Below are 18,769 nucleotides of genomic sequence, written 5' to 3' on the forward strand. Positions count from 1 at the left end.
ACAGGCTTGTTCTCTTAAATGTGAAAAGATTGTATTGGATGTTGAACTGAAAAAAATGTGACAACGGTGCACTCTTCTGTAAGAAAGCTGATAAGTCAAGCATTTCATGACTGCCTTTGATCTCAGGGCTTGGAGCCGAGATGTCTGGATGAAGGAATTCTGGCTATTGTTTTGAGGCCAGAGTTAATTGCTAGAATTTGCATGTATAATTTCTTTTATTGCTCTGGCTTCCTGACCAGCTGCAAGATCAAAAGGGCTATTAATCTCTGTGTTTCTGTTAGCCTGGGAGCCAGAAAGAAATGATGTAATCTGACATGAATCAGTGGTACTGTGTTATCAATTTAAGGACAGAAGGAATGAGGGCATTTAGCATTTGTCGAGAACATAGAACTCACCAACACTCTACCTATGTTCTATATGTAAGTTTATTTTAGAACTGTGTTTTCTCTTCGATATAGCTAGGAAATATGAAGATAAGATTATTTTTTTTTCTGCATTGATGTCAGAACTTTTCTACTGTATTATTTTAAGTATTTCTTTGTGTTCTCTGAACTCTTGACTAGCATTGTGTAGTAAGAAGTATTGATTTGTGTTCTTATATATTATTAAATATTTTTAAACCTTTCAACTGTAGCTGTTTTGTGCAGAGTAATTTAAGCTCTAGAGTACATTGCATATATATAGTGATACTGTACAAAGCCACTCCAAATAAGCCTTTACTGTTCAGTTGCACTTACCATTTGGATAATAATATTGCACAGTATGAATGGACACCCTTTCATAAGGGCCTTTTGGTAGCTGATAAATATTAGTGGGTGGTGACAGTGATTTCTACTGTATAGTCTGGGTAAAAGAGGCACAGCTGGAGAATGTGTGCCAGCCTTCTCCAGGAGTGCCTGTGTGGTTGTATATAACTCTTATCTCAAAGTGTGTGTCAGCTATTTGGGCAGGATCACGAAGCACTGGTTGGACAGAGAGGGTGTTGGAGGTTTTAGCTTGCCCACTAGGCTGAAATCTGGACCCTATAGCTATGCCTATAGGGAGTCTTATTGGGGATCTGGAGAGAAAGAGAGAAACCAGCCCCAGACTGACTGTGATCTCTGTGTGCTCTTAAGGGAAATTGTACCATACTGTGTGTGTATTTGTTATCTTCCCCTATGTGGACACACCTCACTGGTGTTAGTGGTGAGGATTGAGGCTTCTTGATTGCTGGACCAGTGCATGGACATCACCAACCCTTGCAACGACTGATTCTTTTTACTCTTCCTTTCTGAACTCTCATCTGATGTCTTCCATTATGTAGATCACTACCCAAGCTCCATCTCTTTCTTGTTTGTCAAACTCAAACAACCTATACCCAGTCACCTACCTGGTCTACCCCCTCTTATCATTGGTTTATATTTCTGTGACATCTGCGCTGTCCTGCTTCCCATCCTGTTTCTCATTCTTCTTCTTACTACTTTGACACTTCTGTGCAATGTGCAAAGTGAAGAATAAAGTATTGATTTTACTATGACATTAGTACACAATATCTCATGCCTTTGCAGAAACCTTTCTCAGTTCTGTCAAGGATTCCTTTCAATGTAACACTCACAGTGACGCTTATATCATTTCCTCAGATATGTTTTATGTGTCAGTTCAGAACAGCACAAATTTCTGCATACAGTCTGAATAATGTAAGGACATGATACAAGAAAGGTTTCATATCTCATTATCCTCTCTCAGCAACATTTAATATTAAGAACTGTGAGGATTTCTGAGGAAGTTCACAGTTATTAAAAGTGAACGAAACGCGTAAATTTAGATTCAATATTATTTTTTCTACAACTCATCTTTGAGTCATTGTTTGGCACTGTGTAGTTGTACGAAGTTTTTGGTTGCTTTATACTTCAGTTTATATATATATATATATATATATATATATATATATATATATATATACAACACAGTGTCTATTGTACAAACTAAATTGTCTATTTAATTAACATTTCCTGTTTTTTTATCTTAACTGCTTGACATGTTATGGATGTCCTCACAAGGTCAAAAGTAATGCAATGGGTTGCATATAGAACTTTTCTTAGGAAATGCTGAAGTGAAATACTTTAGTGGTATAGGTTTTTATGATTACACAGTTTTCTCTGTGACACAATCTGAAATAATTGCTTAACAGGTAAAGGATTTAATGAAAGCCTTTTGGCCTCAGTAGTCATATATACATATGAAATAGCTTGCATGATAGAATTGTTTCTTATATTACCAAAAGTGGGATTCCTGCTCTTTCGTATCAGTCTCTTGATTTTCCAGGAAATGGTCCACAGAACAGAGAAAGTTTGCAGAACAGCAGGGCTAAGGAAATTTGTGAGATCACAGAGTTTATGTTTAAAAATATATGGGGTAGAGGATATAGGGATACTGCATCCATAACAAGACACTTTTTATTCTTGCTGCAGTCAGTGATGAGCAATATGAACTGTTTTTTTTTTCCAGTGGAACTATTTCTGACAAAAGGGTACTTGTTGCTTAGCCATACAACTACCACCAATTACCATTTATAAGTTTTAAGAATTAGTTTCTGTAAGATTCCAAAGAAGAGCTATAAATATTCTCTATGAATGAGAAACCCATTTAAATGTTTTTTTTTTTTTAAATTTCTAAGGAATATTCCACATAGTTGGTAGTTTCACATAAACTCAGGCTGTTTGGTAACTCTGCTCAAACACACACATCATTACATGTACTTTGTTAACTTAATATGCTCACAGCAACACAACTCACTCTGAAAATAAAACTAGTATTGCTCGGTTACATTACCTTTGTTTAATTTTAAATGACTGCACTTAAAGCAGTCAAGAGTGAATAAAAGAGAATTGTGGAAACTGTCATTATAGATTTCACAGTTAAATTTTGTGCATATTTGTCCTTTTCTGCCACACTTGCATACTACCCAACTATTAATCTCCCACCCCCTACATCAGTAATGACCATTCATTACCAATTTTGGGAATTTCCCAGTACGGGTGAGAGCTGGCCATGGAGAAGTCATCTTACAGGCATCCCCAGTAGTGGTTCTTAACTTCCTTCTCCCCCAAGATGGGGACCCCTATCCTTCTCTGCCATGTCTGTTAAAACAGCTGACCTGCCAGTTCATTTCAGGCTGCCTGGACAAAAGTCAGGGCTGTACATCTCCTTGCTACAAGAATTGACTCACTGTTATGATTTACATCAGGCCTATTGTTGGCATGCTTAGACATCAGCAAACATGACAGTGAGAAATGCAGACAGACTCGTGATGTTTTGTATGTGTCCTGAAAGGTTTCTAGATGTAAGTCTGGGGACCGTAAATGCAAACCCTGGAAATGTGGAAGTTTATGTGCAATTAGGGAAATACATACAAACTCAGAGAAATGCTCTACATGCATCACCTCATAAAGTAAACATGACATATGCAAAAACTACAGCATACCTATTTCTATCATTGATCAGGAATTGCACAACATTAGGTAGAAAGCTAATTTATTTATTTATTTTGTTATACAGAAATAGGCTGGGGACATAATGTGTCAAAGTAAATAAGATAAAAGTCTCAGTAAATTTTTATACAATAGTACTAAAATACAAGGTAATGAAATTCATAATGCACTGCATTTTGTCTATATAATAGTTTTTATTTGTATGGAAAAAGACAGAAGAGGAGGTGGGGTTGTTGGGGAAGGAAGTCAAGAAGATAAAAGAAAAAGGGGGAAATTGTAGCCAACTTGTAGTTAGTGACTATATGATAGAAGGGAGATATAAAGCAATGAATTCTACTGATGAGTGAAAACAACTGTAGGGGTTTATAAGTATTGGGGTCAGTACGGAACTTCCCTGGAGGATTATCAAAGTGACACAGGTGACAGTCACTTAAGTATGCTCTCAGTTTTTTTTTTTTAATTGAGGGATTTTATTAATTTAACAGAGTCATGAGGAACAAGTTCCACATACTAGCAAAAAGTGTTGGCATAAAATAGATTCCCATGGGAGTCATAAGATGGATTAACATGTGCAACATATTTATCACTGGCTCATGAAGTGTAGGTAGGATATACTATTGGAGAACAGGAGGAATGGACAAGCATTTTTGGGGTGATGGAGAATTTTAGGTGCTGTTTCTAGCTCATAAAATTTTAGAACGCTAAGGAAATTAAGCTAGTTTAGATGTTTGATGGCAGCGCCTCAGTCTGTTCTGTTTGGGAGATTGGTAGTAAATTTAACAATTTTGTCATAAGACTGTTCTAATTTTGAGAGAAAATTGGATTGCAAATTAGTAAAGGTTGCTAAGACAGAGTTAAGTCTGGCTAGAAAGTAAATAATACTAGTGGATCTGTGCCCATGGTTAGGCAGCATATATTTTGAACAGTAGAATAGTCCAGGTTTTGAAAGCTTTTTTTCAGCTTGGTGGATGCGTAGGTCAAATTTTAGTAGATGATTGATAATGATTCCAAGTAATTTTAGGGCTATAGTGGTGCTATTGGAGGAGAAGTCATTTGTAGTTTTGGACACTGACATTGGAAAAATAGCAGAAGCTTAGTCTTGTTAGGACTGTCAAGAAGATCAGGGTTGGTCAGCCATATTTTGATTGTGGGAAATGCTTGATGGGTAAGTTTGGCGATGGTGGGGGTTGTACAGATGACACTATAATTGTGCATATCGAATGAATGAAGATTAGGGTGCAACTGTAGGTAAGGCATTAATGAAAATGTTGAACAGTAAGGTTTTAGGATTGATCATTGAGGGACACCTACATGGATAGGAAGAAAAGTGGATATTACAAATTACTATTTTAGGTATTGAGTTCTGTGTAAGAGATATGATTGAAATCACTGAGTTGTTGTAGCAGAGAGCACTATGAGTGAGATTTTCACCAGTAATTTTGGGTATGAAACCTTGTCAAAAGCTTTTGATAGGATGAAGAAGAATAGGACTGTGGTATCTGTACTATGCTATGGGTGGAAAACATCTTGGAAAGGTGAGGGGAATGGTCTGTTTTAAAAGGTGCAGCAAAAGCTGTTTGTGCATGCACTTTTCCAGGATTTTGAAAAGGGGGGATGGCATATCATCTGGTCTGAAATCAGTGACTTCGGCTAAGGTGACAAATCATAATGAGAGCTATCTTTCTGATGTCTAACTGCAACATCCACAGGTCATTTAGACTACTAACGTTGACAGTTATTGTGCAAAACTACCATCCCCTAGTAAATCTAGCACTGATTGCACATGCATACCAGGAAACTAAAAAAGGTAGCAGAGGAAAAGAAAGGAAAAGAATGGGAAAGGAAAGGGCTGGATTTTCCAGTAAATTACAAGTGATGTAGGTATACGCAAAGCACACTCAAAGCACTTCTGATTTATAAAATCTGCTTCCTTGACAGTCTCCATTCAGAAACAGTCAGACATTAATACTTTAGGACAACAGTTATGATTTTATTTATGCAGTATGCCATTTGCGTACTTATTCAGACAAGTAAGTTAAACAAAAACATTCTCACATATGTCTATCTATGAATACCAAAATAAGGCCTAAACAGTTTTAAATGTTTTAACTGTATTTAAACAGAATTATTATTCAGCATAACACTGATTCTACCTTCTTAACTCAAGGTTATTATCAAAACCAGATGCATGAACACACACACACACACACACACACACACACACACACACACACACACACACACACACACACACACACACACTCACACCTACACACAGCACACACGCACACGCACACACGCACACACACACACACACACACACACACACACACACACACACACACACACACACACACACACACACACTCACACCTACAAACAGCACACATGCACACACACACACACACACACACACACACACACACACACACACACACACACACACACACACACACACACACACACACACACATACACACACCAAGGAAACATGGAGCTCTAATTAATATTTTCATTTATCTCATTTTCTATGAAATGGCCTGCATCTGCTGAGAATTAAACTTATACATTTATTTTCTTTATTGCACGCAGATGATTACACTGTTAATGAGCTGCTTCTTGTAATCAAGGGTACAAGGTTTGATTCATTTTTTTATTTGTATATATATATATATATATATATATATATATATAAATATATATATATATATATAAATATATATATATATATATATATATATATATATATATATATATATATATATATGTATAACAGAGAGATATATAGATACAGATATACATAGACTCATTTCAGACTCAGCCTGGAAGTGTACAACAATGAAATACATTTTTTACATTGTTTTATATATATCACAATATAAATGAAAATACATAGAACATACATTGTAAGCATAAATTAAAATATATAGAGCACACATAATAATATGAAATAAGTGTGATAATGAAACAGTAATATATGTTTATGTAAGCTGTCATTGAGAACCTCTAGAAATGGAAAAATTGTACTATATTTGAAAAGGATTTCAAAGAAATTTGCATTATTTCTCACAATGTGTGAAACTGTCTGTAAAGTGTTACCTTTACACTACTCCAAAGAGAAATAATGAGAATATAGTAGCTGATAGCCTAATACGGTACCATGTACTAAAATGCCAGCATATATTTTACACATCAACAAGCTCAAAGAGTAAATTATATTTATTTATTTAATGTATTTAAGTTTTGTTATATTTATCCATGGAATATAGACGTGGGAGTTAATAGAAAAAAAGTGATGTCAAGTAATGCTTGCTTAAAGATTAAGTTAATTCACATTATTTAATCTGATTTTACAGCTTAGATTCAGTTAATGCTAAAATCCTGCATTTTAGGGTTTGAGTAATCTTCATATATATGATGATATCAGATAGGGTGGTCAGTATGAAGATTATGCTAGGAATGCAGGAAGCATAGCACCTAGAAGTCATAAACCCCCACATCATTGATTTTACATGAGAAGTATGTGACTAGTTGATTCCTACTGAGTGAAGCACTGACATTTTTCAGTAAATGGAAGTGGAAGAGATCTTATTCATGTTGCTGAAAAGTTATCAAGGTCCTTTTGGTAAATGTGCAGACCCCCTCTGCCTCACCTTCAAGTTTTATGATGGCCTACAATTAATTGCTTGGAATAAAATTAAACACAATCACAAAGCAATGAGGTCAAGAAGTCCTGGCATGCAGGTCAGTAATAGGTAATTTATTCAGCAGACAAGAACATGCAGTAAAGCACAAAGATCAGAATCCTGGTGCTTGTTTGCAGATGTGACAAGAGAGAACTTAGGTTTGGTTAAAGAGTTACTTTCCAGTTAGTAATTGTGATATGGGAGTCAGACACTCATTTATAGTATACACGGCTCATTTATCGGTCAGTGCCTAAATCCATATTGATATTCTGTTAACCATTCAAAAGAAAAGTATGATTCAGTAACATTTAAATAAGAAAACCTCATTTTTAACTCCCGGTTTTCTGGCTTTTTTTTCTCTTTTTATATCAGCATGATAGTAAATAGTCATATGGGATCGTTTAGTTTTGTAAGTCAGTACTGGGAGTCAATCCATTTTGCTTTTTTATTAATCATTTTCTTTACTGGGTAGATACACTAGACTCACTGCTCTTTTTCTAAGGGAGGTTAGGAAAATAAAAGCTGTTGACAATTTACAAAGTAAGGTCCATTTAAAATATCATAACATTTCTAAAGCATTTCAGTAACTATCAGCTGCGCATCTCACACACCACTCGGAGCTTCTGAATAGAGATCACAGTATAGCGAGGACTTGGAAAATTACGCTTTTCCACACTGTAGTGCGATCTCGGAGTTGGTATGCATAATTTACAGGTGTGTGGGGGGGGTGATGTAAAACTTTTTATTGTATCATGCCATTAGATTATTCAGATTGTATGCAGTCATTTTTGTGCAGTTTGTTTTAAATTCATTATTGTTTCATTGCATTTTGTTTTTTTTTTTCATTCGATTTCATTGTTTAACATTGCCTTGCATCAGTTCAAATAATTTCTCTTGAAAGTGGCATAAATGCTTGCTACAGCTGGGTGTGAGGCTTCATTCATGTTCTATTAACGATTGGATCACTGGAATATTTTTTTGCTTTTAATTAGTTAAGCAACTTTCTTTTTTATTTAATTATTTTTGTTTAAGTTTTTTATACTTATTGTCCATAGGCTGTTTACAGTTAATTAAATGCTCCTAGTTGTCTGGTGGAACTCTACTGAGTGCAATACTGCTGCAGATTTTCAATCCAGATCCTCTTAATTTTGGAGGCAAAGCAAGCTGTGGTGGCAGCTGGGTGACAGTAGGCTGCAAAGTGCATATGACTACTGAAAAGTTAAAGCTGTGTGAATTCTCTGATCTCATGTGATGCCGTGGATTTATTGTTTATCATGAGATCTATACTGCTTTAAAGGCACCTTACAACCTGTCAAGACGACATCAAAAAATAGGCAGTACCACATAGGCAACAGGCTGTTTACTGTAATGGCATCAACCGAATAAGGAGAGAGACTGACATGATTTCTCATAATTACCTGAACATCACAGATTTCTTAAAGGCACATTGCACTACACATTTACATCTACTTCTGGTGATATTCTATAGTTCTGCAATGCGGTTTTTCTGAATATACTTTAAAACATAAAAACGTTATGTAAATTGAGAATTAAACTAAATAATTTCACCAGTGATCTGTTCAAATATCACCAGGCAAAACAAAGAACTTACCTAATTAAATATCAGTAAGGAAGAAATAAAGTGAAGATAGTATTCTTTCTGGAAAGCAAAACTATTTGGAGCAGTAATATGCCAATTAATAATCAAAGGAATGTCTTGAAATGTAGTGATAAGTTTCTGAACCTAGGATATAATCGTTCATGCTCCCCTGTGTCTGACCGTATAACAAAGTAATTTTAGGCTGTGTTGGTTTTCATTTTCTAGACTCTCTCAGAAATGTTGTAACAAAAGTTAAGTATACCTTGCCTGCTACTAGATATCTACTCATAAAAATAAAGAAATGTCCCTTTTCTATTAATGCAGTTATGCCTGACCAGGTATGTAAAGTGTTTCTAAACCTAAACAATGGAATGACAGGCTTCCTGTAGAGTCACCAAACCTCTCAACAAGTGCTTTTGCATACCCAATAATGATAATATTAATTATTAGTCTGGAAAAGGGCACTTAATCCACCACTATATAAGGATGGAGCATTACTGCCCCCCCAAAAATACTGAATTATTTCCCTGCCATCTATATTATCAAAACCTGCTGCGACATCCCCTCTCTGGGCCAGTAATCAAGAAACCTGAATGTTCACCACTGATGTGGGACATTCACTTGGAACAAAAATGGATACACCCATTATTTCCAGATGCAGTTCTCTGCATCAAGTATGATTTTCCTTAAGAGCACACAGGGAATACACTCCGTCTGGGGCCCAGATTTCCCTATCTGTCTCCCTCCAGGTCCCAATAAGACTTCCCACTGGTACAGATATAGGGTTGAGACCTCAGCTGAGTGTCCATGACAAGTCCTCCAGCAGCATCTCTGTGAAACTAATGCTTCATGTCCCTGTTCCAAGTAGCTGACACACACATACACTCTGAAATTTGATTTTCACACACACCTGGCAAAGGGTGTCACAGATTTACTAGCTATGTCCCCTTCTGCCCAGACTATAAGTCAGCTACACTGCCACCAGACATCCCAAGGCCAGCTATTCTAAGACTCTTGCAAGGGTACCCAATTATACTGAGTAAAATTAATATTAATACAAATGGTAGTTTGACCAACAGCAAGACTTCCAGGAGAGGCCAGGGCTGTCACCAAATATATATAAGTACTCTCAGAGATTCAAATATTCTTTAAAAGACCAGCCATAATGAAAACTTTAAATATATTTAATAATAAGTAATAAAAGAACATGAAAATACTAAATATCTATTTACAATTAACACCAGAGTTTCAATCACAGGAAATATTAAAATAACACAGATGACTAGATTCACACAGATATAGAAAAAAGGGTACTTAACTAATCTCACTATATTTTCCATACTAATCTAAAACTACTATTCCCTGGTAGATGAGAAAGCCTTCGTTGTCAGGTTACAAAATCAGGGTGCCATGAGATTTCAGTATCACCTAGTATTAAAATATCAATTTTAGTGATGGATTACAGAATAGGGTGGCCATGGTGGTACAGCAGTTAGTGTTGTCACCTCACAGCAAGAGGTTCCCTGATTCGATCCTTGGCTGGGGTGCCTTCTGTGCAGAGTCTGCATGTCCTCCCTGTGGTCACGTGGGTTTCCTCCGGGTGCTCCTTTCCTCCCACATCCCAAAGACATGCTGTAGGTGTATTGGACACTCTAAATTGGCCCTAGGTGTGAATGCATGTGTGTGCATGTGTGTGTGCCTCCTGTGGAAGGTTGGGTGCCGGGCTGGCAACTCGACACTGTAAAACTCCACTGCCAATCATAAGCGGACAGGTGATCCACTGTGGTAGCCCCTAATCAGGAAAAGCCGAAAGAAGAAGAAGTGATGCATTACAGAATGACATCACATATATCTGGTCATGTGACTTCTGATTCCCATGTTTCCCCCTTGGTTAGAAGCTGTCAGGATTTAGCACATAGGTGTCAAATAACACACGCACACACACACACACACACACACACACACACACACACACACACACACACACACACACACACACACACACACACACACACTCTCTTGCTAAGCTCTGCTGCAGCTCCTGGAAGTCATAAATCAATTTCAAACCTTCACCATTCCAGAGTAGCAATTAGTTCACCCAAATGAAAATGCAGGAAGCTTCCTAGTACAGACTTTTTGTCTTTGGCTGCATTGAGAATTGTAAGATACAATTTATGTCCTAAGGGTCATTTAATTTCAAACTCTTTTCAAAGTTTGAGATTAACCTCTTCTAGTATCCTCTATTAAAACATATACATTTAAACAGCTACAATAATGATGTATATTTATTTTTCTTTCCAGCAGGGTAGTACACTGTTGATACATTTTTTAACACAAACAGCTTTACAAATACATTTTCAACTCAAACATCTGTAGAAATTAGTTTGATATACAGATGACATATAATTCTTTAAAAAACTCCAGCTAGCTTTGCTGGCATATGTTACACATCCACTGCCATACGTCTCCTTGCATAGCTGTCAATACTTGACATCGTCACACCTGCAATATAAACATGTATATTCACAATGTTTGCAGATCAAGAATGCTTTACTTATGAGTTACAACATGAGTTTAGGTGAGCATATGGAACTGATATGACTTTGTTAAATATTGTTAAATTTATATATGCCCAATTAAATAGCAACAAAGTAGTCAGGACATTCTTTTTTTAAAACAATCAAAGGCATGTATTAATTTATTTGCTGCAGCTACTTCCTGAGCTAATAGGCATAACAAAATCTAATAAACAATATCTAACATATATACATACATACACAGAAGAAACAAATGAAAAATGCATATATGACCCAAGAAACATAATCACAAAACAAAAAAATTGCTTGGTTTAGTGTTTTTGTCTTTCATTATTTGCAGACTTCTTCAGAACTACAGTGCATGTACTAATAAAGGTTTAAATAATGTCAGGCCTGACCACATGACATCAATTACCACAGTTCTTAAAGTCATAGTACTATAAACAGATCCATAAGAATGACATTTGAAGAAACACAATAAAAATATCACAAAAATATATTTGAAAATATTTATTATAAAAATATTAAAACATATATTCATAATTTTGCAGCTTTTGATTTCAGAATACTAGTAATATCACAGGATCATAGGATCATGAATTTACTAGGCTATCAACCTGGAGGTTATTTCAAGCCTAGCAGTTTCATCCCAATGTAATACCATAATTACGCTAGTCAGTACCCAGGATTGCATTTAGTAATGACTACCCATGTCCAGAAGGGTTGTGTGAGCTATCCCTGGTAAGAATTTACAGTACCCCATCTACTCATCCAGGTTCTTTTTGAACAGTGTCATAAAGGTGCTGTGTTTCACATGACGTGGTAGCCTATTCCAAAGATGCAGCAGTCACTGGGAGACAAATCTGTCCCTCCAGCATGTCCTATTTAAGTTACAGACCATATTTAAGTCCCTGGAATGGGTAGCTCTAGTCTCATTTAATTTGCGGATGTGCAGCAAGTTCATTCATACCTGGTGGTTTACATGTGCTTAGCCTCAAGTGCCATATTAATCCATTTACTTCCAAGTTGTTTTGCTAGTCCCACCCTCTAGCATCAATGTCAGTTTTTTGTAGTACCAGGATCAAAAAATACTTTCAACTAGAACATAACTGAACATGTTTATTTAAAGCACTGATTGAGTCTGTCCTATCAGTGCTGTACTTGTGTTGTTAAATGTGAATCCTAAGACATTTTTCTGTTCTGCCAATGCAATAAGCAGGACGGATAACAAAGCAAGCTAAATAAACACCTCATTTAGATGCACACTTATAGTTCATAGTAAATCTTGGCAGCGTGCTAATTATTTCAAAGTTGCTTGTTCCATTCTTGTTAATGAATGACACATTATGTTTTCTAGGTCATATACACATTTTTTATCGCTATTTGTTAGTTTTATATGTGTTTTTACTGTCTAATGTGTTTTTTGGCTACACAGAAGAAAAAGAGAATTATAGAAACTTGGATTCAGGACAAAACAGATGAGGATGGAAAAACAACCTTTAAATACATCCAGACCTAGTATATATGGTAGACCTGTTATTAAAATTATATACATTCTGGTACAACAGGTTTAGCTCTAATCAGTAGAAGGCGTACATATCCAGAAGTAGATGTAGTAGATAGTAACTATAATATATTATATGTTATTAAAAATTCTGTCCATCTATTGTTTGTAACTCAGTTCCACCAACTGGTCTGTCATTTGCTTTAAATAGGTACCATCTGGTTGGACAGAATAATGTCATCTCATCTCCATTTGCTGTAATGCCCAGAGTCCCTTGAGGCACATTACTAGGACTTCTCCTATTCACAAGCTTAATCAATTACATAATTCATTATCAAACTGCCATGACATATTGCTTAGTACGTAAATGATGCAACCATCTCCTATGCTGAAAGAACTTCATCTTTACACAGTCATAGCTTGCAGATGTAAGACTGTATTTTCTTTCTGCAGAGACAACAAATATTTTAGTTTTCTAGCAAATGATCTATTATAGAAGTCCTTCATCCAATTCCTCAACAGCTTACAGCTTACACTGTTAATATTACCTCATTTAATACTTCAGGAATTCAGGAATCTGACTCTGCTAAGTCATCAGAAATAAATACTGATAATCAACTAAAGTTTGACCTATATAGAAATTTAATTTTGATGAAAGCCAATCAAAACTAAGACATCTTCATAAGGTTTGAATATTTCTTCTTTCCCAAATACAAATTGATCTTCTGTAGGTATGTATTTACTTCATAGTTTCATAGATTCATAGGAGGTTGCTAGGCTAATGCCCAAGAGACCTTATAAGCCTCTCCATATTTATCCCGAGTTGCCCCAATTGTCCATAGTTAGGTGAACAAAGTTTGAAGAGGTATGAGTGTATGATAATTAATACCAACTGCCTCTGTCCATGAGGAATATAGGTGCAACCTCAGAGTGAATTTACGGTCACCCATCCATTGATCTAGGTTTTGTTTGAACAGGATCAGAGAGGGGCTCTGCTTCACATGAATGGGAAGCTTGTTCCAGAGAAGGGGTATTCATGGCACAGTGGTGCAGCAGTTAACATTGTCGCCTCAAAACAAGAAGTTCTCTGGTTTGATTCTCAGCTGGGGTGCCTTCTATGCAGAATTATGCATGTCCTCCCTGTGCTCGTGTGTGTTTCGTCCAGGTGACCTGGTTTCCTCCCACATTCCAAAGACTTGCATCTGGAGCATTTCTCTCTAGGCCTCCACTGAAAATAGGCTCTGCCTTAGTCAGACTTTCCTGGTCAACAAATGTTAAATAAATAAAAATATATCTCTCTCCAGCATTAATTGTTCATGTCAGGGGCTAGGTTAAGATCTCTGAAGCGAGTGACCCTCATGCAGTTTGATTTACAAATGTGTAGCATTTCAGTCAGGGCTAGGTGAGAGACTGTCCTGTAAGCCAGGCACAGGTCACCCCTCAGCAGCCTGTAGGAGACAGCAGTGACAGGACTTTCAGTCTTTCCACATAGGACTTGTTTTGTGTCCCCTGCATTTTCTTGGTGAGAAACATCAGTGGTCTCCCCAGTTGTTGCACATGTCTGGTGAGATGCATACAAAAGGGAGCATTGTCCTCAAGTGTTGGTCTGATGATGGCTGAGGATAATGGAATTATAACATCCTTTGATCTAGATGTGATGCCATTTCTTATGAGATGTGCCACACAGAAGAATTTCCTTCCAACTGTGGATATGTGGTGATCAAAGTTAAGATTGCTATCAACCTGAGTACCTAGATCACATACCACTGAGTCTACATTTAGTAGGGGGGGGGGTGCTGTCTATGTTGTAATTAGCAGAAATATTAGCTTTTCCAGAGGCAATAATAATGCAGTTTTTGCAGTTAGCTTACATCTGTGCCTTTGGCATCAATCATTTGTCTACATTAACCCATTCTGCAGTATATTACCATTGTTGAGGGACTCAGTGATTGCTCCCAATTTGCAATCATCAGTGGACTTAATCAGCCACAGACCATCCACATTTGCCTGGACTTCTGAGAAATAAATTCTGAACCAGTAAAGGGCCAAGCATAGAACCCTGTGGTATGCTACTGGTGACTGGTCTTTTGCTGGGTCTATATCACGAAATCGAATGTTGTGAATGCCGAATACCGGAAAGCCAAACTTGGTAGTTCAAAAGTTGAGAATATCGAAGCCGCGGAAACCCAAATTCTTTCCCAGGGAAAGAATTCAGTTGGCCATTTCTGCAGCTTCGGCATTTTCGGACCGGGTCAAGGTAAGTGTACGAATGGGTAGTGACGGACTTTAGGGTTAGGGCGTGGGTCAGGTAAGTGCGATAGTTGCTTATTGGTCTATAGTTCGTAGGGTTGGTTGATGGTCCCCCTTTGTACAGAGGGATTACTGTTGCTGTCCTCCATTCTGCTGGAACATAACCAGTCTGCAAGCTATGGTTGAACAGGGTTCCAAGTGGGTCTGCTAGGTCATGTTTTAAGTTGTATAAAAGGCAACCTTGGATGTTGTCTGGTCCACTGATGCTGAGTTTTTGGCATTGGAGAATGCTGAGATGACCTGCTCTCTTGAGATAATAGGCTGAGAAATGGGAACAAGTATACTTTGAGGGATGACTGATGGGGACAGGAGGATGACATTTGCTGCAAATCTGTCAACTAGCAGGTTGGCTATTTCCTGTAGTTGAGTAGGGGTGGTGCCATTCACAACCAGTTCAGTGCATAATTGTGTAGTCCTATTTAGATTTCAAATGTAGTTAAAGAATACCTTGTGACAATCCTTAGCTAGAGAGGCTATTTTTCTTCATTATTAGCTTTGGAGGACTCAATAAGATCTCAGATTTGTTTGTTTAGGCTAGAGAAGGATTTTTTCCTCTGCTGAGCCAGTTCCTTCTTGCTTTTGTCCATACTTTCATTCTTTTGTTGCATAGTCTGTTTATACTAGAAGTCTACCAGGATGGCTTGTTTTTCCAGAAACCTGTTTTTAATCCTGTCAAGTACACCAAATTCTATACAACTGCTTATGTAGTTATACAGGGTGTCGGTGTACACTTCTGCATAGGAGTCTTTATTGTCTGTGTTCGAGGGGGGTTTGAAAAATTCTTAAGCATTTTTGAGCTTGATGGGGTATCTGGCATTATAGTTACACTGAAAGAGACTGATTTATGCTCTGATCTTACCATGGAGGACATCACCGGGGGTGGGTACAATGCTCTCCCACGTTAATGAGTACTATGTCCAGGACATTTAAGCCTTTCATGAGTGTGCTGACTAGTTGTTCCAGAGCATTTGCGTTGATAAAGCCAGCATGTTTGTGGCAGAATAATTAAAATCAACAATGACTAAGGTGTTGGGCTGTATAGTAAGTGACTCTAGTAAGTCCAGGTATGCAGAATGCTTTTCCTGGTTCATAGTGGGAACCCATTGCTAGCTATGATGTGGTAGGGGATTTTGCCTATGGTTAATGGGATATGTAGTAGCTCAAGACAGTCACACTTTTTGACAAGTCTTGAAGTGTATTTATCTGTAATAAAGATGGATACACCTCCTTTGGTTCTTTAATGCTAAGTTTGGGGTCTGAATGTATGGAAGGCATTGTAGCCATGCATGGCTGGGGTCCTTTTAGGATCATAGGATCATAGTAACTTACTAGGCTATTGGCCCTGAGGCCCTTATAAGCCTAGCTAAGAATTTAGCCCATGTTCCAATAAGTTCGCACCTGATGCCACTGTTCAGCGGGCACACAGGTGGAATCCCAGTGGTGTATTTTCTGTTCCCCATACAGTTATCCAGATTGTGCTTAAAAATGTTTAATGAGGTACTCTGCTTGACATGGAGATGGAGTCTATTCCACAGAAGGGGGAGTCTCTGGGAAAACAAATCTGTCCCACCAACAAGTCCTATTGATGTTACAGACCAGGTTGAGGTTGCCCGTGCGGGTTACTCGAATGGAGCTTGAATTGCAGATATCCAGCAATCCCATCAAGGTGGGTTTGAGATTGCTTTATATGCCAGACAGAGGTCACCTCTGAGGATTCTGTATGAGACTGAGTAGAGGGACAGAGCTTTTAGTCGGGCAGATGTTTGAGGCCCTGGATTCTCCTGGTAAGGAACCTCTGTGGTCTGTCCAGCTGCTGCATGTGCTTTGTGAGGTATATAATGAAAGGGGCATTGTACTCAGTAATGGGTCTTACAAGAGAAATATACAGGGATGTTATGGATGTTATGATCTCCTTGTCTCTGGAGGATATGCCCTTACTAATGAGGTGGCCCATGTAGAAAGTGTTCTGTACAATGGAGGCAATATGGTGGTCAAAAGTCAGTTTGCTATCAACCTGGGTGCCTAAGTCCCTCACGACTGATTGCAGGCTTAGGACCTTGTTATTAATGTGATAATTTATGAGGATGTCAGTCTCACCAAAGGGGATGATGATGCATAGGTTCATAGGTTGGTACTAAGCTAACTGCCCTTGTGAGCCATTTTAAGCCTAGCCAATTATCCCTTGTGAGACTCAAACCCTGCACCTTGTGCTTGCAAGGCAAACACCTTAACCATTAGGCCACTCTCCCAACAATTTTTGGCATTCAGTTTGAGGACATGTATGAGACCCTTTTGAAGGATGTCCAGTACCTAGCTTGCAGTCATCTGCAAACTTGGTCAGCTACAGCCCACTGGTTTTAGTCTATACCTTAAAAAACTATATCCCAAACAACAGAGGCCCCGAGACCGATCCCTGGGGTATGCTGCTCGTTATGGGTCTACTGCTTGAGGTAACTTCCTCTATTTTGACTAGGTGGGTTCTGTCAGTGACCCAGCTTGCTACCCATCTGGTAACATATGGATTGATGCCTAGTTGAGAGAGTTTATCAATTATACCCGAGTGGGGAATAGTATCAACAGCTTTGGCTAGGTCAAGGTAGGTGGTGTGCACTGTCTTCCCCTCATCCATGGCTTTGGCGACTGTTTCAAAGAAGTCAATCAAATTAAACAGGCATGACCTCCTCTTGACAAAACCAAACTGTGTTGGATCAAGTGTCTGGAGGTTGCCAATGTCCTTGTTAATGAGGTCCATGATAATCCTTTCCATGGCATTGCAGCCATGCCAGGTTAACAAATGGAAAAAAATAAACAAACAAATAAATAAAAGCTGTTACTCCATATTGTTACTTGTGACATTCTTTAATTCATGGTAGATAATTAACTGCTTTAGCTGAGCTACCAGATTTTTATATTACTTTATGGTTTTGCATATGTCAGAGCTTTTCTTCCAGGACTCCACTGAAAACAGAATACTCCATTTGGACTCTTCCAGTCAACAAATCTGAAGGAATGAATATATAAATTATGAACTGGAACAGAAAAAATTATAGTCACTCTTCATTTGTGCATAACAGACTAGCATAAAACTTCTTGGCATACTGGGTGAAGCCTTAAATATTTGTATGAGCTATGACATTTTTAAAATATAGGTTCATAGGTAGGTACTAGGCTATCTGCCCAAGGGCATTTCTAAGCCTAGCCAGAGTGTGTCGGCTTTCGCCACCCCATTGATTAATTAATTGATGCTCTGTTAAGCAAAGCCAATGAAGTGATCAAACATTAAAATTTAAATCTCAGCAGCAGCAGTGTATTATTTATTCATTTACCTTTGTTTACCAGGAAAGTCCAGCTGGGACATGGACATTATTATATAGAATTAAACAACAATTATTATACACTGATACATAGAGACATGGGGACAATTCAATAAAGCCTACATGGAGCTATTCTCCTTGAACGAATAATGTTAATGCTCGGACACTGAACATGTCCACTGAGTGATCCAGGAAACAAGGCTGGGGGCGTGCATGAGCTTCCTAGTACTGTGTAGACACAGATGCAATCACAGAAGGCAAATCACCTCATATGCTGGTGAAAGCCATGCAAATTAGGTGATTTTCTGATCCAGGAAGCAGACAGGCATCCATGTAGGTGCTGTGTCT

The sequence above is a fragment of the Protopterus annectens genome, chromosome 11.part0 (genome assembly GCF_019279795.1).
Source record: "Protopterus annectens isolate FY-2018-M chromosome 11.part0, PAN1.0, whole genome shotgun sequence".
NCBI classification, from domain to species: domain Eukaryota; kingdom Metazoa; phylum Chordata; order Ceratodontiformes; family Protopteridae; genus Protopterus; species Protopterus annectens.